The 23,964-nt window shown below is 49.3% G+C and overlaps 1 pseudogene across 1 annotated transcript; it reads left to right on the forward strand.

Annotated features, from left to right (window-relative positions):
• Positions 1–3,604: 3,604 nt before the first annotated feature.
• Positions 3,605–19,997, forward strand: LOC144587065 (E3 ubiquitin-protein ligase Topors pseudogene; annotated as a pseudogene). Its single transcript, XR_013542234.1, has 3 exons — positions 3,605–3,874; positions 17,879–19,345; positions 19,904–19,997. The product of XR_013542234.1 is annotated as an E3 ubiquitin-protein ligase Topors pseudogene (transcript).
• Positions 19,998–23,964: the final 3,967 nt, after the last annotated feature.

The raw sequence follows: 23,964 nt of genomic DNA on the forward strand, positions 1-23,964 counted from the left end.
AGCATGGTTTGGGTTGGCTGGCCCAGCTCTGCTCCCAGCAGCGGCAGCGTCAGGGTAGGGGGTGTCCGGATGCCTTCCATTGCTTTTCTATGAAGGCATCTGGAGGTCCGCTACCCTGCCACCGCCAGAAGCCGAGCCGCGCCCGGCTATCCCAGCCATGCTTGGACTCCCGGGATTCCGAGCATGGCTGGGATAGCCGGGCATGGCGCGGCTACTGGCAGCGGCAGGGGACCTCCGGATGCCTTCATGGAAAAGCAATGGAAGGCATCCGGACACCTCCTACCCTGCCGCCACCGCCGCTTGGAGCCGCGCAGCCTCCGGATATCCCAGTCATGGTTGGACTACCAGGAGTCCAACCATGGGTGGGATAGCCCTGCACGGTGCTGGGAGCCTTTGGAACTCTCAAAGGGCTTCCTCCAATGTCGGGGGGGGGAGCCCTTTGAGATCTCGGAAGGAAAACAGGCAAGGAGAAAAAGGCTGGAATTTCGAATTTCCTGCCTTTTTCTCCTTGCCTGTTTGCCTTCCGAGCTCTCAAAGGGCTTCCCCCCTGACATTGGAGGAAGCCCTTTGAGAGCTCCAAAGGCTCCCAGCAGCAGCAGGGTAGGGCACCTCCGGATGCCTTCCAGGATAAGGAATGGAAGGAATCCAGACCCCCCCACCCTGCTGTGGCCACCACTGGGAGCCGCGCCGGGCAACCCCAGCCATAGTTCGACTCCCAGGAGTCCAAGCATGGCTTGGGTTGCCCGGCGTGGCGCGGCTTCCAGCAGCAGCGGCAGCAGCAGCAGGTGACCTCTGGATGCCTTGCAGGGCTTCTCCTCCGCTAACGGAGGCATCTTGGAGGTCCCCCCCCCCCCGCTGCTAATAGTGGCTCCAAAGCACTGTTGGCTGCGGGGGGGGGGAACCTCCGAGATGCCTCCCATGGCGGCAGAGAAGCCCTGCAAGGCATCTGGAGGCACGACCTACGGCCTACGGACTGGAAGGGGGAGGCGGGGAAAGCTCCAAATTTGAATTGGCTGCTTTCCCCGCCTCCCCCTTCTAGTCCGTAGGTCGATTCTCCAGCTGCAAGTCAAAGTACAATTTTGCGGCCGGTGAAGTCGTTAGGTGGAAAGTACGTAAGTGGAGCCGTTCGTAAGTCGAGACTCCACTGTATATCAGTGGCAAGAACTAGTGCCTTGGCCATTGCCCTTTTTTTTAATTGAAAGGGAACTGATATGTCCCTATGGCCCTAAGAGTTTTTAATGTGAAATCTGGCCCCCAGCTCTTATACGGTGCCCCTATATGGATCGACACCTTCGATCACATCACCGAAGGCTTACAATCCCTCTTCTTGAGGAAAATACTTGGATTACCCAGCTGCGTCCCCAATGCTGCAATATGCATGGAAACCAGATCGTTACTGCTAGAAACCCGTGCCTGGTTCTCAACCTTTAACTTTTGGCTTCGCCTTTTATTTAACTCTGACCAGAACTCCCTCACCTTTTCAATGCTGATGGATCATCATGCATCCAAATGGTTGACTGTGATCCGGAAGAAAATCATATCCATAGGAATTTCTCTGGATGCATTCTATCTGCCCTCTGTCTCGGCAATATTTCAATCAATTAAATACAGATTGCTAGATATTCAACTGCAACATCTGACTGAGGCAGCTTGGAAAACCTGTTCTCCTAGTCACCTGGGTCTATCCCAGAATTCTCGGCTTCTAGCTTCCTACTTCTTTTACTTAACCTATCCTCACCAAAGAAGAGCATTCATGCTGGCTAGATTTAACAAACTACCGTCGGCCGTTCTATTTGGAAGATTCTGCAGAACCCCACACCATCTTAGACGATGCCCTTGCAGCCAAGGAGCCATCGAAACAGTCCCTCATGTTCTTTTGGACTGTCCTTCTATAGCAGCTCCCGAGCAAGATTTCTTGATCCATTATTCTCTGATACTAGTATCGCCAGCCAGACCCCCAATCGAAACACTGGGACAACTGGAAACAATTGGTATTTCCTCAAAAAAAGTTGCATCGAAGGAGACAGTGCCTATGACGAAGCCCGAAGCCATTCCGACCTCGGACCACCTCTCTTGGAAGCCCATTGACGTGTGCCCTCAGACTGAGCCATTGTCCACCTTACCACTTATACGGTCCAGTTCCAGCTCCACCAGCGGTCCCAACCCAGGAGAACTTCTACTGCAGCTTGATATTGTTATAGACAGCGAGACTTTGCCTAACGAGGCAATTGATGGGTTCAAAGTGCTGCCACGGGAAAACCAGAACCTGGTGCTCAAGAAGGTAGAGGCACTGAGGCAGGAGCTAATGAGCCTAGTTGAATCCTCCAAGCCTAAGAAGGTCCCTTATCCCCCCAGGGAACAAAGACCTCTATCACGTCGATCTCCACAATAAGGATAAAAGCCTGCAAGGGCAGGACCTCCCCACATAAGGAATATATCCAGGCAGAGTTGCCTACAACTACTTACACTCCAGTGGGCCTCATGTCGTTAACCTTCCCACTGTCTACTGGTGACCACTAGAGCAGCAGAGAGACTGCAGGATGACCAGTCAGGACATGACAGCAGGGCCTACAGTAATTTCTCTCAGTCCACAACTCTCCCTCATCGCCTTAATATCCAAGAGTCTAGGCAGAGCAACGAACCACTGACAGCCCTGCAGGTGCCCCGCTCCTCATCTAATCTAGCTAAGGTGAGCGTGGACATTCACAACTACGAGAAGCTCGGTGACTGCCCTACGGTCCCACTGGCTCTGCCCTCGGCCCTCGGCTACCTCGGCTGCAGACAACCTATCCGGGGTGGTCCCCTCTGCAGACAGCCTGCCGCTGAATCCGATGAGGTGTGCCCCACTGCTGCCAACTTGCCCTCCGTTGGCCGCTCTGCTGACCTTAGATTGATTTCCTGGAATGTGGCGGGGTGATACAGGAAACTGCAGGGCCCTGAGTTCAGCGATTTTCTCCGATGCTTTAGCATTATCTTACTCCAAGAAAAGTGGGCAGTTCATTCTATACTACTAACAGGATTTGTCTCATACTCCCTTCCAGCACAAAAGCTCATGGCAAAGGGCTGCCCATCTGGGGGCCTAGCAATATTAGTCGCTGACTCTCTATCTTCGATTCCGTTCTCACAGTTGATGGTAGCTGTAAAATCCAGGGTATAAAACTTAAAACCAGGAACCAAGAAATCTTGATAGCCGATGTCTACATGCCCCCAGTCTCTTCCAAGTCTCACAGGGTCAGTCAATGGGAAGCCTTGAGCCATGCCTTAGATAATCTTGACCTTAGGTTTCCAGGGATTCCCTTGCTGTTAGCAGGAGACTTTAATGCTAGAGTAGGCCAGGGTGAGGTCGTATTCAACCGTGTCCTGGATACAATCAGTGATGCTTCCCTCTTACATCTCTATGTTTCAGAGAGGCAGTCTAAAGACCACCAAATTAACGACGGGGGGATTCATTTGGCAAAACTCTGTTTACTTAGAGGTTTAATATGGCTAAATTTCCTTACGGAGTCCCTACCCTGCTGCCGCTTGGAGCCGCACTGCGCCCGGCTTTCCCCGCCCTGCTCGGACTCCAGGGAGTTCAAGCATGGCTGGGATAGCCGAGCGCGGCATGGCTCCAAGCAGCGGTGGCGGCATGGCAGGGGGTGTCCGGATGCCTTCCATTGCTTTTCCTGGAAGGCATTCGGACACCCCCTATACTGCCGCCGCTTGGAGCCGCGCCGCGCCTGGCTATGCCAGCCATTGTGAGACTCCCGGGAGTCCAAGCATGGCGGCGGATAAGCCCTGCAAGGCATACAGAGATCCCCTGCTGCCGCCGCTGCTGCTGGAAGCCGAACTGCGCTGGGCAACCCAAGCCATGCTCAGACTCCTGGGCGTCCAAGTATGGCTGGGGTTGCCCGGCGCGGCACGGCTCCCAGCGGTGGCCGCAGCAGGGTGGGGGGTGTCTGGATGGCTTCCATTGCTTTTCCTGGAAGGCATCCGGAGGTGCCCTACCCTGCTGCCGCTGCCACTGGAAGCTTTTGGAGTTCTCAAAGGGCTTCCTCCAATGTCAGGGGGGAAAGCCCTTTGAGAGCTCAGAAGGCAATGAGGCAGGGAGAAAAAGGCTGGAAATTCTAATTTCCCGCCTTTTCTCCCTGCCTTCTTGCCTTCGGAGCCTTCTGCCCGACATCGGAGAAAACCATTTGAAAGCTCGGAAGGCAAGAAGGCAGGGAGAAAAGACGGGAAATTCGAATTTCCAGCCTTTTTCTCCCTGCCTATTTGCCTTCCGAGCTCTCAAAGGGCTTTCCCCCCTGACATTGGAGGAAGCCCTTTGAGAGCTCTAAACACTCCCAGCACCGTGCCGGACTATCCCACCCATGGTTAGACTCCTGGGAGTCCAACCATGACTGGGATATCCGGGTGCTTCGCGGCTCCAAGCAGTGGTGGCGACAGGGTAGGGGGTGTCCAGATGCCTTCCATTGATTTTCCATGAAGGCATCCGGAGGTCCCCTGCCACCGCTGCTGGTAGCTGCGCCACGCCCAGCTAACCCAGCCATGCTCAGACTCCCGGGAGTCCAAGCATGGCAGCGGATAAGCCCTGCAAGGCATACAGAGATCCCCTGCTGCCGCCGCTGCTGCTGGAAGCCGAACTGCGCTGGGCAACCCAAGCCATGCTCAGACTCCTGGGCGTCCAAGTATGGCTGGGGTTGCCCGGCGCGGCTCGGCTCCCAGCGGTGGCCGCAGCAGGGTGGGGGGTGTCTGGATGGCTTCCATTGCTTTTCCTGGAAGGCATCCGGAGGTGCCCTACCCTGCCGCCGCCGCCACTGGAAGCTTTTGGAGTTCTCAAAGGGCTTCCTCCAATGTCAGGGGGGAAAGCCCTTTGAGAGCTCAGAAGGCAATGAGGCAGGGAGAAAAAGGCTGGAAATTCTAATTTCCCGCGTTTTCTCCCTGCCTTCTTGCCTTCGGAGCCTTCTGCCCGACATCGGAGAAAACCATTTGAAAGCTCGGAAGGCAAGAAGGCAGGGAGAAAAGACGGGAAATTCGAATTTCCAGCCTTTTTCTCCCTGCCTATTTGCCTTCCGAGCTCTCAAAGGGCTTTCCCCCCTGACATTGGAGGAAGCCCTTTGAGAGCTCTAAACACTCCCAGCACGGTGCCGGGCTATCCCACCCATGGTTAGACTCCTGGGATTCCAACCATGACTGGGATATCCGGGTGCTTCGCGGCTCCAAGCAGTGGTGGCGGCAGGGTAGGGGGTGTCCAGATGCCTTCATGGAAAAGCAATGGAAGGCATCCAGACCTCTCCTGCTGCCGCTGCCGCTGGGAGCCGCGCCGCACCGGCCAGCTCAAACCATTCTTGGACTCCCAGGAGTCTGAGCATGGCTTGGTTTGCTCGGCGCAGCTCGTCTTCTAGCAGCGACGGTGGCAGCAGGGGGCCTCTGTATGCCTTGCAGGGCTTCTCCGCCGCCATGGGAGGCATCTCGGAGGTCCCCCCCACCGCCGATAGTGGCTCTGAAACACTGTCGGCAGCAGGGGGGACCTCCAAGATGCCTCCCATGGCAGCAGAGAAGCCCTGCAAGGCATACGGACGCAGGACCTACGGAGTGGAAGGGGGAGGCGGGGAAAACACCAAATTTGAATTGGCCGCTTTCCCCGCCTCCCCCTTCTAGTTCGTAGGTCGATTCTGCAAGTCGAAGTAAAATTTTGCGGCGGGAGAAGTCCGTAGGTCAAAAAGTACGTAAGTTGCACTGTTTGTAAGTCGAGACTCCACTGTATCTGTGATACACAGTGATGTATTTTAGATGCTTAATCTGCCATGGGAGCATGCTATCGAACTCTGGGATTTGTAGTTGGGTGAAGTATTTAGCATTTGATGGTTGTTCTGGGTTTTTCGGGCTCTTTGGCCGTGTTCTGAAGTTTGTTGTTCCTGACGTTTCGCCAGTCTCTTTGGCTGGCATCTTCAGAGGACAGCAACCTGTGCTCACTGTCCTCTGAAGATCCTGGCCACAGAGACTGGCGAAACGTCAGGAAGAACAACCTTCAGAACATGGCCAAAGAGCCCGAAAAACCCAGAACAACCATTAGATCCCAGCCGTGAAAGCCTTCGCGAATATATTTAGCATTTTCTGCTAGCTACACAGTTCAGGGGGAGTACCTCAGAAATCTTCAACAGAGACTTCTACACCCCTCACTAAACTTCGAATCCCAGGATTTCATAGGATGGAGCCATGGCAGATAAAATGACATCAAATTACTCTAACTCTAGTGTATCGATATTCTCTCCCTCTTCCTTGCTTATATGTGATGCTGAGGCTGTTACTTATGCAAGTCCTTCACTATAGTTTCAGAATAAAACATTCTCTGCAACCTGTTTCAAAGTTATTGTCCAATAAAGATTAATTTATTTTTTCTGGAAAATACCCTTTTTGTTCTCTAGTTTGTGAAGGCAAGTCTATGCCCATGAATGCCGCCCAGTTATTGCCAAACAAAACAAAAGAAAAACAAAACAAAAACAAAAAAAAAAACCATTTCCCCAAAATAAGACCTAACCTGAAAATAAGTCCTGATTTTTCAGGATGCTCGTGATATAAGCCCTACCCCCAAAATAAGCCCCAGTTGAGTGAAACCCCGCCCTCCAACATTATCTGGCAACCGGAAGAAGGTGACATGCCTGTATTTGAATAAATGTAGATGGTTGTACATGTAAAAAGGAGTAAAACATCCCAATAATCAGGCCAATGCATTTTTGGGAGGAAAAAATAATATAAGACCCTGTCTTATTTTTGGGGAAACACGGTAGCAACAACCAAAAAGCAACCAAAAACAAAACCCCACACATTTTGGAATCTGCAAGTAATCAACTGTTTCCATCTGCTTTCCATTGCTTTTCTTAGGACAATCTGTTTCTATGCGGTTTTATTATAGCTGAACACTGTCTCGTGTGAGCCAGATACTGTACAAGAAGTCTGGGAGTGTTAAAACACTCTTGTACCAGCAAGCAAGTGCATCTGAGACAAGGTCTAGTGACACCAAGTTCAGTGAGAAACGCAAAGCTTTTCTATGCTTTAAAACAAACAAGAAGTGTAAGGGTCTGGGAACGGGGCTGTGGAAGCATCCTTTAATAAACTCAGACATTCACGTTCACAGATTCCCCCCCCCCACTTTAGGATGCTTTCATAGACCCCTTAGACTGTCTTAACGCAACCTCTATATACTCATGGCATAGATTATCTGATCCAAAAATACATAAAGGATCAAAAGTACAAATCCAACAAATACCGTTCTTAACTATCTCAAATTTGGAATCCAGCTGGTTAACCAGCTCCAGTCTATACCTCTATCCTGAGTAATATGAGTAGCCAAATCATGCAACTTGTTGGAGTAAGTTCCCATGCCTGTGGAGTTTCTGGAAAGCACACATACTGCAATCAAACAGCTGGTCAACATGTGCCCTGTATTGATTCCTCCCTCCAAACAGAAATCCTGCTGATCTCCCACTAGGGAAGCAACCCGTAGCCAAATTTTATCGTCCTCCTCCAAGAGTCCCCACTCTGGGGCCAAGAGGGTCTTTGGGTTAGCAGTGCCTTCCGCCAACACTGTTTGTGTGGTGTTAGCAGTATCAAGGCCCAGCCTTACTGCTCCTGTTGCCACTGCTACCAGCCTCAGGAATATGGCCCCTCTCAAGGATACTCTAGGGAGGTGTCTGGGACTTCGGGTTTCTCTTCATGGGTTCCCATCAGCATCATAACACTTTTTCTCATAGAGCGGTTTGGGTCTAGACATAACCACCACCATGCAGGCTGTCTAACTGTTATAATGATTTCGTGGCATGGGGACTATCCACATAATTTTCTTTACATTATCCCACCTGATTGCCTGGAGAAGTGTCCTTTGATGTGTTGACACCTACTGGAGCAGTATGTATTGGGGGGGGGGTAACACTTGGGGCTGGCTAATTATTACTACCAGAAGAGAGAGCATCATCCACGCTCCCATAGCCCTCATCGTGGGTCTTAAGAGGTTTAAAGGTACAAGCCCAGCACCAGGACCTGTGTACTCGGTAGCAGGGGGAACGATCATGCATCCGCAATACGATTATTCCCACCCACCCAAGTGGATAAGGATCAGAGGAATTTGGCATCCAATACAGATCCAACTTGTGTCCATGCAAGCTACCTGTACCTCCTTACTGTGTCCAGATCAGGTCTATCGTAAATTTACACACCACCTTGAATCAGGTGGTGGCACCTGGAGCGTATCAGGAACACAATGACTACAGAAACAGACCTTATGGGTTTAGGGTCACCTGGCAATCGGGGCTGTTGCAACAGAAAATTTCCGACAGCTGGGACTGGTTCACTCGGCATCAGGGATCTTCTGTTCCCAACACCATTTGAATTGCTGTACCCAACAACAGAAGAAAAACAGACCAACAAGAACAGCTAATACTATGACAATGGCATAATCCGCCTCCCAAAAGTCAAGAGTATTCTTCATGTGTCTGTACTGAACAGAAGCTTTAGTCCTTCCTCTGCGTCTCCATCCTGGTTCCGAACTCTATGGACATTCCAGGTGTCCGGAGCTTTCACCTTCTTGACTTGGTTGTGATGGATCCACGGCCTGAATCCCTCCACCTTCAGTGTTGTGTCAGAAGTGAGTAGGACTGCCGCTAGCTACGACCATTTGGGATCCAACGGGCATGAGTTCCAGACCTTGACCACTACGTAGTCCCCCGGCTGGTTCTTGTGCACGGGCCCACCCACATTAAAGTGTCGCTCGGTCAGCCCTGCGGAGTGAAGAGAAGACAAAGAATGCGAGAGAAATTGCACACAGTTTCGGATCAGCGCATCACCTGTCACATTTGCATCTACAGTTTGTTCCAGATCCGTGAGGGGCCAAGGCTCTCCTGTAGACTCTCAAAAGGGGACAACTTAAGCTTTCCCCGGGGACAGGTCCTGACACTAATAAGGGCCATAGGAAGGGCCTGTGGCCACTCAATGTTGCTATCCTGACTATTATTATTATTATTATTATTATTATTATTATTATTATTATTATTATTATTATTATTATTATTATTATTATTATTATTATTATTATTATTATTATTATTATTATTATTATTATTATTAATAATAATAATAATAATAATAATAATAATAATAATAATAATAATAATAATAATAATAATAATAATAATAATAATAATAATAATATTAATATTAATATTAATATTAATATTAATATTAATATTAATATTATTATTATTATTTGCCATTGCTGTCTTAAGCTGCCCATTCATTCATTCAACCATTCCTGAAGTGTGTGGTCGATATCTTCTACCGAATTCCAAGGGCTGATGCCATTTTCTGGGTGACGGATGATGTGACCCATGTGCTGCATTATTTCTCTGGCATTTCAAACATGATGTTACAGTTCCTTTTAAGACGGGCCGTACTGGTGCCTGGGTGAGAAAATACTTTTTCTATTGTACTATCAAGTTTTCCTCCCCTAAGTGCTCTTGTTCACACTCTTTCCTGACCAAGGAGGGGATCATTGCTTTGGGGACCAGCAAACAGGCGTTGCTGTCTGTCAATCGCTGATCTTGGTGGATCGGGTGTCCCTCCTGTGTCCATTGTTGCTCTTCCTCGCTATACGAAGGGAATTCCGGGAGGCCCAGGCCTACAAACAGGACCGAGGATTCTACCTGGTCGCTGCTTGCCTTGCTTCTGCATCACCAGCACTGTTTCCAAGGAACGAATGGAAGCCGGCTGATCTGTACTCTACCACTAGGGGGAATTTTCCCCCCTTTTTTTCTTCTTTTGACCTAAGGTGAACTTAGGTCAAAAAAAGTTCAGGAAAGGAGTGGGGGGGGGAGCCAGGGAACAATTTTAAAATCACACTTAAAATCTTTTTTTCAACCAAGCCATTTGAACTGCATTTTAAAGCCTGTTTGCAAGCCAACATTCTTCCTCCACAGAATTCCTCAGCACAAAGAGAGACATGACTCTGAACTGCATTTTAAAGCTCTTTTCATCCAAGCCAAACCAAAAGGCAGGAAAGGAGGGAGGGAGATAACGGTGGGGAAACAAAGAAGGAAGGAAGGAAGGAAGGAAGGAAGGAAGGAAGGAAGGAAGGAAGGAAGGAAGGAAGGAAGGAAGGAAGGAAGGAAGGAAGGAAGGAAGGAAGGAAGGAGAGAGAGAGAGAGAGAAAGAAAGAGAAACGTGACTCTGAACTGCATTTTAAAGCTCTTTTTCATCCAAGGCAAACCAAAAGGCAGGAAAGGAGGGAGGGAGGTAAAGGTGGGGAAAGAAAGAAAGAAAGAAAGAAAGAAAGAAAGAAAGAAAGAAAGAAAGAAAGAAAGAAAGAAAGAAAGAAAGAAAGAAAGAAAGAAAGAAAGAAAGAAAGAAAGAAAGAAAGAAAGAAAGAAGGTCATCACTGGGGCACACAGACCCCTCAGACAAAGGTTTGTGCTTTGAAGGACAAAAAGAGAGAAAGCAGAAAGAGAGAGAGTTAGAGAGATAGAGAGATAGATAGATAGATAGATAGATAGATAGATAGAGATAGATAGATAGAGAGAGAGAGAGAGAGAGAGAGAGAGAGAGAGAGAGAGAGGACAGTGTGGGGGAGAGACAGTTTTTGGAGGCTAAAACACACATTTTAAACAAAACACATTTTAAGGACAACATTTTAAAAACCAGTAAGTTTAAAAAAAACACGTTTTAACAGGAACAACACATTTTAAATCAACCAACCAACCCAACCCAACCCACCCACCCACCCACCACCTTTTAAAACAAAAGAGGGGTCACTTAGCTTTTGTTGCCTTCTGGAGGACATCACTGCCAGGTAGAGGTCCCCTCCTCTGGGTCATCTTCTGCAGAGGGTCCCTGTCACTGTCTCTTTGCTGCAGGCTCCATCTTGGTGAAAAATCTGTCCAATGTTGCCTGTTTTGTCCTGTTCTGGAGAATCTTCCTGAAGTGGCTGACCACGTCGTCATTCACCTTGTCCATAACTCTTCCTGTCACAGTCCTGTTTGAGTGGTGCCTCTCAAAGAAGTCCTGGCACTCGGTCCACATCTGGCAGATGGATTTGTTCTCCTCGCTGCTTACCTGCGCTGCCTCTTCCTCTTCCTCAGTGGAAAGCTCCTCCACAAGAGCCTTCTGCTGCTCGCTTTGCAATTCTGCAAGTTCTTCTGTGGTCAACTCCTCTTTGTGGTCTTCAAACAGCTCCTCTGCATCCTCCTCGTTGACATTCAGACCCATGCCTTCACCCATGAAGACGATGTCCCTCACCACCTGTTCAACAGTCACTTCAGTGCCACTGTCTGTGGCACATTCTGGCCCCAGTTTCCTCCGGGCTGAGTTCAAGGTCCGAGTTCTGACATCTTGGCAGGCCTTGTCAATGAGTCTGACACAGTGGAGGACATTGAAATGTGTCTTCCAGAACTCTGTCAGGGTCAGGGATGTCTCCTCAATGATGTTGAAACACCTGCTGAAGGGTGCCTTTGTGTACAGGTTCTTGAAGTTGCTGATCACTTGCTGGTCCATGGGCTGCACAAGAGGTGTTGTGTTGGGCAGGGGGGAGGAACTTGACCCTGATGAAATCCTCATTGATGTCCTCCACCAAGAATGTCAACTTTTTCTGCTACTTCTGATCAACATCTTGTCTTGAAACAAGCTGTCTCCAGCTTGAGATAATAGCCCAAGTCCTGTTGCTTAGTGTAATAGATTGCACAACAGTAGGCAACTGAATCAGTGGGGATTTGGTGAGTCAGTTACCCTTCAGTTCCATTGATTCAAATGAGCCTACTCTAACTGACTTTCTGAAATTGCAGTTAGATTAGGCCCGTTTGACTTAATAGGAGCTGACTCTATAAATTTTAATTGATCCAATGGGCCTGTTCTGGTGCAATTTACTACATAAAGCAACGGGATCTTGGTCAATTTGACTGTCAGGGTGGGGGCTAGGCATAGCAGAACTATATCTGCATCTTCTAGAAGTCCGTTTAATAAGATCTGAGCGGGTCCAAAGGAAGTAGAGTTGGTGGGTGGGGAAGATGGACTGCGAGGGGAGCTATATGCTGCTTTAATGTTTTTCTTTAAATGCTGAGAGTTTTGAAATGGCATGATCCTCCAACCTTTCTCAAGCTCTAGTTTTACAGTAAAGCACTGAAAAACTTTAAATTAAACATTTATATGAGTCTTTTGGTAGTGTGTGCTGTTGTTATGTGCCATTAAGTCATTGTAGTGAAGGAGACAGGGCGGCAGAGGCCCTCATTGGAGTGCCGTCTCTCCCCAAAGCCCACAGAGGAATTCAAAACGTCTCCTCCACCGACTCCGCCCTGGATGGTACATCAAAGTTTGGACACCCGAGAGTTGGAATCCAGCATGAAAGGGTTAAATGTGTCCACGCAGACAGAGGGTGTTTTGGTGGGAAAAGAGGAAAGGGGATGGCCCACAATAGAGGTGGGTCTGGGGGATATCAAGAGGGAGAGAGACAACATACGGGGGGGGGCGGGGGGAGCTAATTTGGCTACAAGACCCATAGACTGGGTTATGGGAGCAGGTGAAAATCCCCCGGGAAGAGGCCGATTATAGAAAGAGAAAAGGACTACCTCAAAGACCTTCGTACTGGGGGGAATCTGAAGCGAGGGAGCGGAGAAGGAGGCTGAAGGAAGTGGTGGCTCGTGAAGCTGAAGAGCGGCGGCTATGGTGAGCGGAGGAGGTGCGTCGGATGAGACACCTCCAGGACCGTAGGGCACCTACCCGGGAGAGGGGTCCCCGTTGTGGGCTTACGAGGGACATGATGAGACTCTGCCGCTATTGACGGAGGAGGAGGTTGATCAAGAGTTACCAGGGTATGACCCTGTTATTCCAGGACCTTGGGCACTTAAATCTACTAATTGCTTTGAAATCGAACTTTGGTCACCCTTGAGAGACACGTTGGTCCCTCAAGAGAAGTTACACAAGTGCAATGTTACTGAGTTATTCATGTTTGATGAAGAAATAAAAGTCATTACAAGATTTTGAAGCACCTGCTACGTCTGGTTTATCATCCCCAACCCATGATAACCCAGAATGTCCTGACCTCAGCAGTCCTGCTCCGTTCTTACAAATGCAAGCCTGTGGCTCCCTTTAGGGATTCAAACAATCTCGTATTCAGTCTTCCTCTTTTTCTGCCACCTTCAACCTTTCCCAGGATTATTGTCTTTTCCAGGGAATCATGCCTTCTCATGATGTGCCCAAAATAGGACAGGCCAGCTTCAGCATTTTCGCCTCCATATACGGTATAGAAAGGCTTGATTTGATCTAGGAGTCACTGGTCTTTCTGACCGTCCAGAGTATCCACAAAGCTCTCACCGAGCACCACATTTCAAATAAATGATTATCCCCCGCTGTCTGCACTTTTTTCCCCAAAATTGTCACGTATGGTGCACAGATGTGCTTTACATGGTTCCTAAGTGTTTGGCTACCTATGGGACTTGTTGCTGCTTCTGGTTTTTAGATTGTGAGACTTGGCAAAACAGTCAACCTTGTAAGATCTGGACAGGATTTAGGCAATGTCAGCATTAACAATAGATGATGTTTGTCAAGTGGTGGCCAGTTGGTTCCACATTTTCTTTAGCTTAGCTGTCAGTGCTGGTATATTATTTTTGCTCTGGCTTCCAACATTCCTATCTATTAGACCTTTATATTGTTGCATCTGAGTGTGTGTTTGTATACAGTATATAATTTCCAGAGGGAGTAGCCGTGTTAGTCTTTTGCTGCACAAACACTAAAGAAAAACATGTTAATCTTCAAGGTGCCACAGGGTCCATTGTTGTCATTTACGAAGGAGTTCTTGTCATGTGCACATGTGAGTACGCTTCCATACCGTCTGGTAAGAACACCAGTATTTCCCCTGTAACTCTTTGACCATTTCTGTATAGTTCTTAGATATCTGGCTGTGGAGCCAGAGTTTGGGGGTTCGATTCCCTGCTGTTCCTCATGGGCGTAGAGTCAGCCTATGTGGCCTTGGCCAAGCTGCACAGTGCCAGAGCGCCCCCAGAAGAATGGAATGATAAGCTACTCCAGACTCCTCTCTGGCTAGGAACCCCTTAAACCACTGGCTTAGATGGTTATAAAAATACCAACTGTAATTGGTAGAGTGATTCCAAGATTATGTTTGGAAGTGTTCATGTGAGTGTGCAGTAGAGGAATATCTTTAGTAGCCTTAGCTGGGGGAAGGGCCAGAAGGCATGCCCACTTGACTTACTACTGGGGTGCGTGCAATATACCTATGCAAATTGTTCCCCCTCATCTGCTGGGCTGGAAGATGGGCTGTGAGGATGCTAAACGCAGGCGGATTGCTTTGTGCTGAATACTTCAAAGGGTTCCTGTTCAGGGGAGGATTCTGTGGTGGTGCAGATGTGCTGGCATTTGGAGACCTCTGTTGATTTAAGAAATGTGTTGAAAGGTACAGAGAAAGGGACACTGAAAGGAAATCCAAGGAATAGTGCTGTCATTCTGTTTCCAGTGTCTTTGCTGGCTAACCAGGAGTGCCTTGTGGCTTATGTAAGCAAAATGGCACTACCTCTGCACGAGCAGGAGATAAGCAGCAGGTCTGGGAAAACCCAAAGTTTACAGAAGTACCAAAAGTCTTATTTGGAAAAAAAAAACCATTGGAATGGGAAATAGCCCTTTGCTGACTGAGTTAAGTCAACTACACCCAGCTTGGATAACTGAAACTATGTTCAGTGTCTATTTCTCAAGCGGATATACTTAGCACAAGGAAGGGGGAATTTCCAGGGCCATACCCAATATTGTGGAACGAACAAACTGGCTTTTCTTTAAAAGCAGAGGCATTTTGTTCAATGTGTGCAAAACTCACCTTAGCCATTAACTCAGATTAGGCATCCTTCAGTCTCCAGAGACTATTGACCATTAACTTAAAACAACTGTAATCCTCAGTGTGCTTACATTGGTGTTAACATCTGTCAACCACTTACTTCTGTGTAAATATATAACACTTATCCTTAAGCAGCTATACAAGTAACCACATCACAGCACACCCTTTCTCTTTGCCATGGAGGCAGCTTAAAGCACGATTTTTCAGGTTAACTTTTGAATTACATTGTAAATTGTTGAAACACATATCCAAAGCATCCTCGGGATTTGTACACAAGGCAACTTTAAGGTAATGTAGAATACAGGACCACTTGTGGGCTCTTGGCATGGGTAGCAAGAAGGATTCTGCTCTCTTCTGAGTCCTTCAGTGAAGGGTTGAGGGTTCGTTGGAACATCACTATGTGTTGCAGATAAACATCACTCTAAGATGCCCTCATTAGATCAAGGCCTGGCCTAGTTCAGATCATAAAATAAGAGGGTTACAGGTTCTTTAGAACTTCATGAGGCAAGGAAGGATTATAAGAAAGCAAAACCTTGGCAGGGAAGAATGACCATTTCTGGAGCCCATTTTTTTTCTTCATTTCTGAAGTCCTTCATGCAACCTGAAACCATTGCTTACATCTGGAAGAGCCTAAGCACTTACTTATGTTCTGTCCTGAGCCTGCCTAAATGCAGACTCTTATCACTAAAGCAGTAGCCTGCTGTCTGTCTGATGAACCGTTGTGGAGAATTCGAAAGCTCGCAAGCGATTTTGTGCACTTGCAGTCGACCTACTAAAGGTAGAGCAAACCAATATAAGCAAGAAGGAAGAGATCAATCTCCTCCTGCTCATTAATATTGGAAATATGGCTGCATTTCAATGTTATATCCTTAGAATGGGACCAGCAAACGGTAACCCTCCAGACATCGTTGGACTGCAATGACCATCAGCCCTAGCTGCCATAACCAGTGGTGGGAGATCATGAGAGCTGCAGTTTGACATCTGGAGTGCTACCCTTTCTGCATCCCTGTTTCAAAGTAAGTGGGGAATATACAAAATCGGAGGACCAGCGTTCCCTGGCACTCCTGTGTTGTGCTGTGTGTGAGGGGGTCCAGGCTGAAGGGGGCCCTGCAGCCAGATATCAAGGCAGCTTGGTGGCTTCCTCAGCTGCATCTCGGAAGTGGTGGGTCTAACGGAAGGAAGAGGGACTGGCGGGGCACAGTTTCCCATCTGGTCTGCCCATCCCTTCCTCCAAACAGAACCTGCTGAACAATTTTGCTACCCTCCTCACCCTACATAATTTGTGATTATGTTGCTCCATGAGGCCTTGGCTATGTTCCAGCTGTGCACAGATTGCTGTTTTTCTTAATTTCTTATCAGACATGTATGGGTGGCTGTGGGCATTGGACTGGATCTGGTTTGGGACAGGATGAAGTGTGCAAACAAAGTCCCTGGTTAGTTAAAATCCTTTTAAAGGAGCCGAGGGTGAAGGCATGCTCAGGCCAAGCTCAAGTGCCAGAGGTCCAAAGGGATCCCCAGCCGTCAGGGACCCCCAACGTGTATGCACACCTCCAAGGGCTCTCCTGGGCAATCATTCCAAGGACCTGATTCAGAACATGGCAGGTTGGCACTGAACCATTCTTGTGCTCTGAATCCATGTCCCAATGCCTGGGCCAGGGATACTGCTGTTAGAGCCTGCAGACCGATGTCTTTTATCCCCACCCATTGGGAGTCCGGCTGCAAGCAGCGGCAGGAGCACCGGGAGCGTGCAGAGACAGCATACCGGCTTTCAAGCATCCCTCTTCTTCAGGCCAGATGTTAAAAGTGGGGGATGGAAGGGAGGAAGGTCGATCTTAATACCTTGCTGTTTTCAGGGAGTTTCAAAACAGATGCTGCAGACAATGTGTTTCACCTGATAGAGTGAGGATTTATTAGATTTCACCCAAGGTGGCCCAACTCGCAGAATCCCCCAGCCCGTATTGTACAATACAGTATAAAAGACTTGAGTGCCCGAGGGTGACCACCGGTTCAAGCGGGGTAGGGCAACAGCCCTGGGGAAACAGCGGCGATCTCCCCCTCCTCCCCCCGCCCCCCCCTCCTCTTTTGGCCCGACGGCGCTGTCACCAATGTGTGACCCGCGGGAGTTACGCAGCCGAGCCTTCAGCGCCCGAAGCCGGCCAGTCGGGAGGGGGGGGGGGTCGGAGCCCACCAACGCCCGCGGGTTCGATTGCGGGGGCGGGAGAGGACAGGGGCCACCCGGGCGCGTCCGCTTCGCTGGCCTCCCTCTCGGACCTCAGGGACGCGCGGGGGACCCTCCGCTGGGGCGCGCGGGGTGAGCCTGCGCCTCTCTCGAGGCTTGGTCCTCTCTGGCGCTTGGCTTGGCTTCTCGCCTCTCCATCCCCTCTCTCCGCTCTTGGTCCTTGGGTCGTTTCGCTCCTTCTCTCCAAAGGAGGAGGCGGGCGGCCCTTCCTTCGCGGCTGAGCCGTTACTTTCCACCGGTCGGGTAAGAAGAGTTCCGAGCCGTCGGTTAAACAACGGGCTCTCTTGGGTGGTGGAGAGGGCGCTCGGTTCAAGCTCAGAGGCACGCTTGCCAAGGGTGATGCTTCTCCAATGCCTGTCAGGGGTCCGAGCGAGGCAGCTCTCCTAACTGCCTAACTTAAGTAAAGGTTTCATTATGGATTGCTATTTTGGGGATTAGGGTTTGGTTTTGGCCATTGAGCAAAACTGACAACTGACTTTGAAGAGCAAATTGTAATACGACAAATCCAGCTGTCGTTGGGTGAACTGGTGGTCTAATGAAAGAAAAAAGCCAGGGTGATGCCTGTAGGACAGACTGAGATGTGGTCGACATCGTTTGCTGGATAGCCTAGCGGGGAGGGATTGTGGAAATTAATAACTACAAAAGGGGTGAAGGGCCTCAGTTCTCCAACCCTACTGTAAAAGTCTATGAGAGTGGCTGATCATTTATATAATTTTAATTGATTGACAAGAATTAAGTTAAACGCATGGTAATAATTTTGTCGCTCTCTTTATTTTCAGAATTTCTCATCACTAGCAGGTGACTTTGTGGCAGATAGTTCTTCACCCAGATCTGGTGTGAACAAGCTGCATCAGACAATGTCATCATCAGATATATCTCCAGACTCTAAATGTCCAATCTGCCTGGACCGGTTTGAAAACCCGGCTTATTTGGATTATTGTTCACATAGATTCTGTTTCCAATGTGTGCAGGAGTGGTCCAAAACCAAAGCAGAATGCCCTCTCTGCAAACAGCCTTTTCTTTCCATTGTACATAGTATGAGGTCTGAAGATGATTTTCAGGTGTACACAGTAAGGCCGGATAATGGGATTTTGTTTGAAGCTGGAGGGAGCTACAGAGATCTATCAGCTGAATTTTTTCGTAGCAATCCTTCCTTTATTCACAGTCTGGTCCCGTGGCTAAAATGGGAACTCACACTCCTGTTGGGTGTTCATGGGTCTCGAGTCAATATTGTACAAGGTATCATCATGCGTAACGTGACAAGGTACGACCTAGAGAGCCCAGCGTTTGCTGATGACTTGAGACCTTTTTTACGCCATTACACAGAACACTTTTTACATGAGTTTATTGGTTACATCAGAAGACCTTATAACATAGAGGCATATGATCTGCTTGACTATCCAGCTCCATCACGTGAAGAAGGCAGCCGTTCCGAGTCCTCCATTATTACAATCTCTCCAGATGATGTGGGTTCCCAGCAAGCAGAACAGAACGCCTTCGCAACTGATATCGGCCAGGCCCCTTGGGATGATGAAACACCCGGTCCATCTTACTTGAGCTCCGAGCAGGTCCGTGCCGCTCTGTCTACTACTTTGGACACTTCAGAAAGCTCTGATGAAGAACCCTCCACAAATGCAAGAGATTTGCAGGCACCGCTGCCAGCTCCTGTGGAGATAAGCGAGGACAGTTGTGATTCGTCCGACAACTGTGTAATTGTTGGGTATGTGAAGCCACTGGCAAAGAGGACACCTGAAGTTGTGGAGTTGTCTTCGGACTCTGAGGAATCAATTGATGATGGGAAAAGTGAAGGCGAGAAGAAGACGAAGCCCATCCAGTACCTCAGTTTCAGTGATACAGATGCAAGTGGCCATGCATCACATTCTCACAGAGAGCGCCATGGCCTGAAAAGTAAGCAGAAGCATCATAGCACAGAAAAATGGAAGAAGAAAAAAGATGGGAGCAAACATAAGAACAAGAAGGGGAAGAAGAGGTCCAGAACTCATGACCTCTACTACTACGAAAGAAGATCAAGAAGCAGATCACGAAGCAGATCTCACAGTCCTCCTCGAGGATGTGACAGGACAAGATCTGAGAAACCCAGTGGGAAAAGGAAACACAAGACCCATCACCTGGACAGCAACACCTCAGAGAGAAAGCGGAAAAGAAGGTCTAGAAGCCCAAGCGTGGAGATAATTTATGAAAGAAAACCCAAAAAGAAAAGAAAGTAATTGGGTTTTTCAGGTCAGGTAGGATCTCTAAAGATGCTCACATCAACTAGGCCGGCATCCAATTTACTAAGTTCTGTATCCAATTCGACAAACTGGTGCTAAATGGCTCCTCTGTCAGGGACTCCCCAGGGGAAATTACTTTTGAATCAACCCGAGGCTGCAGTGTTTTAGATTATATTTTAATCCCCCCATCCCTTAAAGAAAACTGAAAGCACTTTTATACAGTGGTGCCTCGCTTAGGAGTCTTATTTTAATGGTTTTTCTTAATTTTTCTGGTGTTTTGTGCATGCCTAGGTCTTGGATTGGGATATTCAATTTAAAACCTGAGTTTTAATTTTTTACTGACTATTGTTCTCCTTGGTTGGGGGGTGGAATCCTAAAGGAGTCTTATATTAATGGTTTTTCCTGGGAGAATTTGGATCTGCTATTGCATTCGTTCTGTGTGGGAGAAACGTGCAGAAATGTGATTTAAAATTTTGGGTACCCTGCAGGGGAAACTTAAGGGGTACAGTAGCTTCTGTTGTGCGGATCTGAAAGCAAAAGTCTGATGCCAAGTTTGATTTTTTTTTACTGTAGACATTCCTTTCTGTCGTGTTGTGTGGTATCGACTATTCCAGAACATCTGGAACATCCAAGAGGTACGTCTACATTTCTTCTCCTGTGTTTTCTTCTTACCTTGTGCTGGGGGGGGTGTAGTTATGCTAAGTCTCATTTATTTTCAAAATTTCTTTGGTCAGGCATCCTCCTGTGGCGTGGTGTGGCCTGCAGTGGAGTTCTCCATAGCTTCTAGGACAGCAAAAGGTAGGTCTGAATTTGATCTCCTTTGGTTTTTTTTTTTTCTTAACTTGTGCTGGGGGGCTGTTATGCCACTTGTTTGTCCAGGGCAGTTTTGGCCAGGAGTGGGAAGGTGTGTGGGAAGGTGAAGCAGATGTAAAGCACTGCCTTTCATTTTTTCTTACGTAGCAACAGCTGACATGGGTCCCAAGAAGCCTGCTTCTGCCGAGGTCGGCAAGCCAACTTGGGAGAAGATTACCCAGGAGATGAAAAAGGAGAAACCCAGTGGGAAAAGGAAACACAAGACCCATCACCTGGACAGCAATACCTGAGAGAGAAAGCGGAAAAGAAAGTCCAGAAGCCCAAGCGTGGAGATAATTTATGAAAGAAAACCCAAAAAGAAAAGAAAATAATTCGGTTTTTCAGGTCAGGTAGAATCTCTAAAGATGCTCACATCAACTAGGCCGGCATCCAATTTACTAAGTTCTGTATCCAATTCAACAAACTAGTGCTAAATGCCTCCTCTGTCAGGGACTCCCCAGGGGGAATTACTTTTGAATCAACCCGAGGCTGCAGTGTTTTAGATTATATTTTAATCCCCCCATCCCTTAAAGAAAACTGAAAGCACTTTTATATTGACAATTGTTCCGTGAGCGACCACTTCCCCATGATTTTTATATTTGATAATCCATCATCTCCCAATGATAACTCAGCCTCCTGGGTCTCTCTCCAGACTAAATTGGTCACACAATCTTGCTATGAATATCCAACTAATAACTACTGAGCAAGCACTTGAGAATGTATGTTTTACCCTTATGTTTTCCATGCACCCCGAGGAAATCATCCTCTCTTATGATAATCTTGTCATTAATCTTATTTCCCTGCTGAATCCTTCCTCACCCGTGGTCCCTAAAAGCAAATTCAGACATAATCCTTGGCACAACAAAGAATGTCTCCGTTTGAAGTCCACCCTTCGCTCCATTTTCCATTGCTATAGGAGCCAAAATAAGCCTGGCCTAGTACAGCGGGCCCTCGACTTATGAACTTAATCCGTTCTGGGAGGACGTTTGTACCTCAGAAAGTTCGTAAATCGACCTAACATTTCCCATTGAAATGCATGGGAATGGAATTAATCCGTTCCAGCATTTCAAAAATATATATATATAATAAATAAAAATAAAAAGAGCAAGTCCCACATAGGGACTGCAAAACACACACACACACAAACCACAGAAACATAACCCCCCAGCCCAAACCCACCCTCCAAAATCCACAGAAAAGTTTTTTTAAGAAAAGGATTTACCAGTCCCAAGCCTCCCGGCGCTCCGCTGGCTCCACGTGGCCGGGAGCGAATGGCCAGGTGCCTAAGCTGCTCTAGCCTCCCAGCCCTCCACTGGCTCCGCTGCCTTTGGAGCTTTCAAAGGGCTTCCTCCGATTGTCGGGCAAAGCCCTTTGAAACCTTTGAAGGCACCAATCACGGCGGCGATGACCCCCAGGGAATTCTCCCCTGGTGGCGTGCAAGCCCTGGGAGACCTCCCTGGGGGTCCCCACCGCCGTGATGGGTGGCTTCGGAGCTCTCTGAAGCCAAAAAGGCAGGGAGAAAGCGCGGGAAGTTCAAACTTCCTGAGCTTTCTCCCTGCCTTTTTGGCTTCGTAGCCAGCGGTCCAAAAGCAACCTGGCTTTTCCTTGTTTGGAAAAGCAAGCCAGCTGGCCAGGGAGAAATCGGCACCCTCCTTCCACCCGAAGGTGAGTCCCCTTCGCGCTGGGATGAGCTTAGCCTGATGCGAAGGGGATTCACCGTCGGGTGAAAGGAGGGTGACGATTTCTCCCTGGCCAGCTGGGACCTCCCTGGCCCGTGCTTTCTCCCTGCCTTTTTGGCTTCAGAGAGCTCCAAAGCCACCCATCGCGGCGGCGGGGACCCCCAGGGAGGTCTCCCAGGGCTTGCACGCTACCATGGGAGACCTCCCGGGGGTCCTCGCCACCGCGATTGGTGCCTTCAGAGGTTTCAAAGGGCTTTCCCCGACAATCGGAGGAAGCCCTTTGAAGGCTCCAAAGACAGCAGAGCCAGTGGAGGGCTGTGAGGCTAGAGTGGGGTACCCTTCCACCCAGTAGCTGGGCAACCCATCGTAAATGTGCTACAGTGGGGTCTCGACCTACGGAATTAATCTGTATTGGAACGGAGTCTGTAGGTCGAAAGGTTGATAGGTTGAAAATGCATTCCCCATAGAAATGCATTGAAAACTTATTAATCCGTATCTAGCCCAAGAAACTCCACACACACACACACACACACACACACATTAAAATAATTTTTTAAAAAATCACCTTACCTTTTTGAAGTCTCCAAGGGGTTCTCCGCTGCCGCCATCGCTGCTGTTGGAGGACTCCGAGGGCTTCGGCGCCACTACCGGAGGCCTCTCAGAGGTCCCGCACCGCCACCGATAGTGCAGTTGGGGGGGACTTCCAAGAGGCCTCCCATAGTGGCGAGGAAAGCTTTCGGAGGTCCCCTCCCACCGCTGCCAGCAGGAGCTGCGTCACGCCTGACTATCCCAGCCATGGCTGGACTCCCAGGAGTCCGAGCATGGTTTGGGTTGGCTGGCCCAGCTCTGCTCCCAGCAGCGGCAGCGGCAGGGTAGGGGGTGTCCGGATGCCTTCCATTGCTTTTCTATGAAGGCATCTGGAGGTCCGCTACCCTGCCACCGCCAGTAGCCGAGCCGCGCCCGGCTATCCCAGCCATGCTTGGACTCCCGGGATTCCGAGCATGGCTGGGATAGCTGGCCGTGGCATGGCTACTGGCGGCGGCAAGGGACCTCCGGATGCCTTCATGGAAAAGCAATGGAAGGCATCCGGACACCCCCTACCCTGCCGCCGCGGCTGCTTGGAGTCACCCAGCACCCAGATGTCCCAGTCATGGTTGGACTCCCAGGAGTCCAACCATGGGTGGGATAGCCCTGCACGGTGCTGGGAGCCTTTGGAACTCTCAAAGGGCTTCCTCCAATGTCGGGGGGGGGGGAAAGGCCTTTGAGATCTCGGAAGGAAAACAGGCAAGGAGAAAAAGGCTGGAATTTCGAATTTCCTGCCTTTTCTCCATGCCTTCTTGCCTTCCGAGCTCTCAAATGGTTTCCTCCGATATCAGGCGGAAAGCTCTGAAGGCAAGAAGGCAGGGAGAAAAGGCGGGAAATTCGAATTTCCAGCCTTTTTCTCCTTGCTTGTTTGCCTTCCGAGCTCTCAAAGGGCTTTCCCCCCTGACATTGGAGGAAGCCCTTTGAGAGCTCCAAAGGCTCCCAGCAGCAGCAGGGTAGGGCACCTCCGGATGCCTTCCAGGATAAGGAATGGAAGGAATCCAGACCCCCCCACCCTGCTGCGGCCACCGCTGGGAGCCGCACCGGGCAATCCCAGCCATACTTCGACTCCCAGGAGTCCAAGCATGGCTTGGGTTGCCCGGCGTGGCGCGGCTTCCAGCAGCAGCGGCAGCAGCAGCAGGTGACCTCTGGATGCCTTGCAGGGCTTCTCCGCCGCCAACGGAGGCATCTTAGAGTTCCCCCCCCCCCGCTGCCAATAGTGGCTCCAAGTACTGTTGGCTGCGGGGGGGGGGGGAACCTCCGAGATGCCTCCCATGGCGGCAGAGAAGCCCTGCAAGGCATCTGGAGGCACGACCTACGGCCTACGGACTGGAAGGGGGAGGCGGGGAAAGCTCCAAATTTGAATTGGCTGCTTTCCCCGCCTCCCCCTTCTAGTCCGTAGGTCGATTCTCCAGCTGCAAGTCGAAGTACAATTTTGCGGCCGGTGAAGTCGTTAGGTGGAAAGTACGTAAGTGGAGCCGTTCGTAAGTCGAGACTCCACTGTATATCAGTGGCAAGAAC

This window comes from Pogona vitticeps, chromosome 2, assembly GCF_051106095.1.
Source record: "Pogona vitticeps strain Pit_001003342236 chromosome 2, PviZW2.1, whole genome shotgun sequence".
In the NCBI taxonomy this organism is placed as follows: Eukaryota; Metazoa; Chordata; class Lepidosauria; order Squamata; family Agamidae; genus Pogona; species Pogona vitticeps.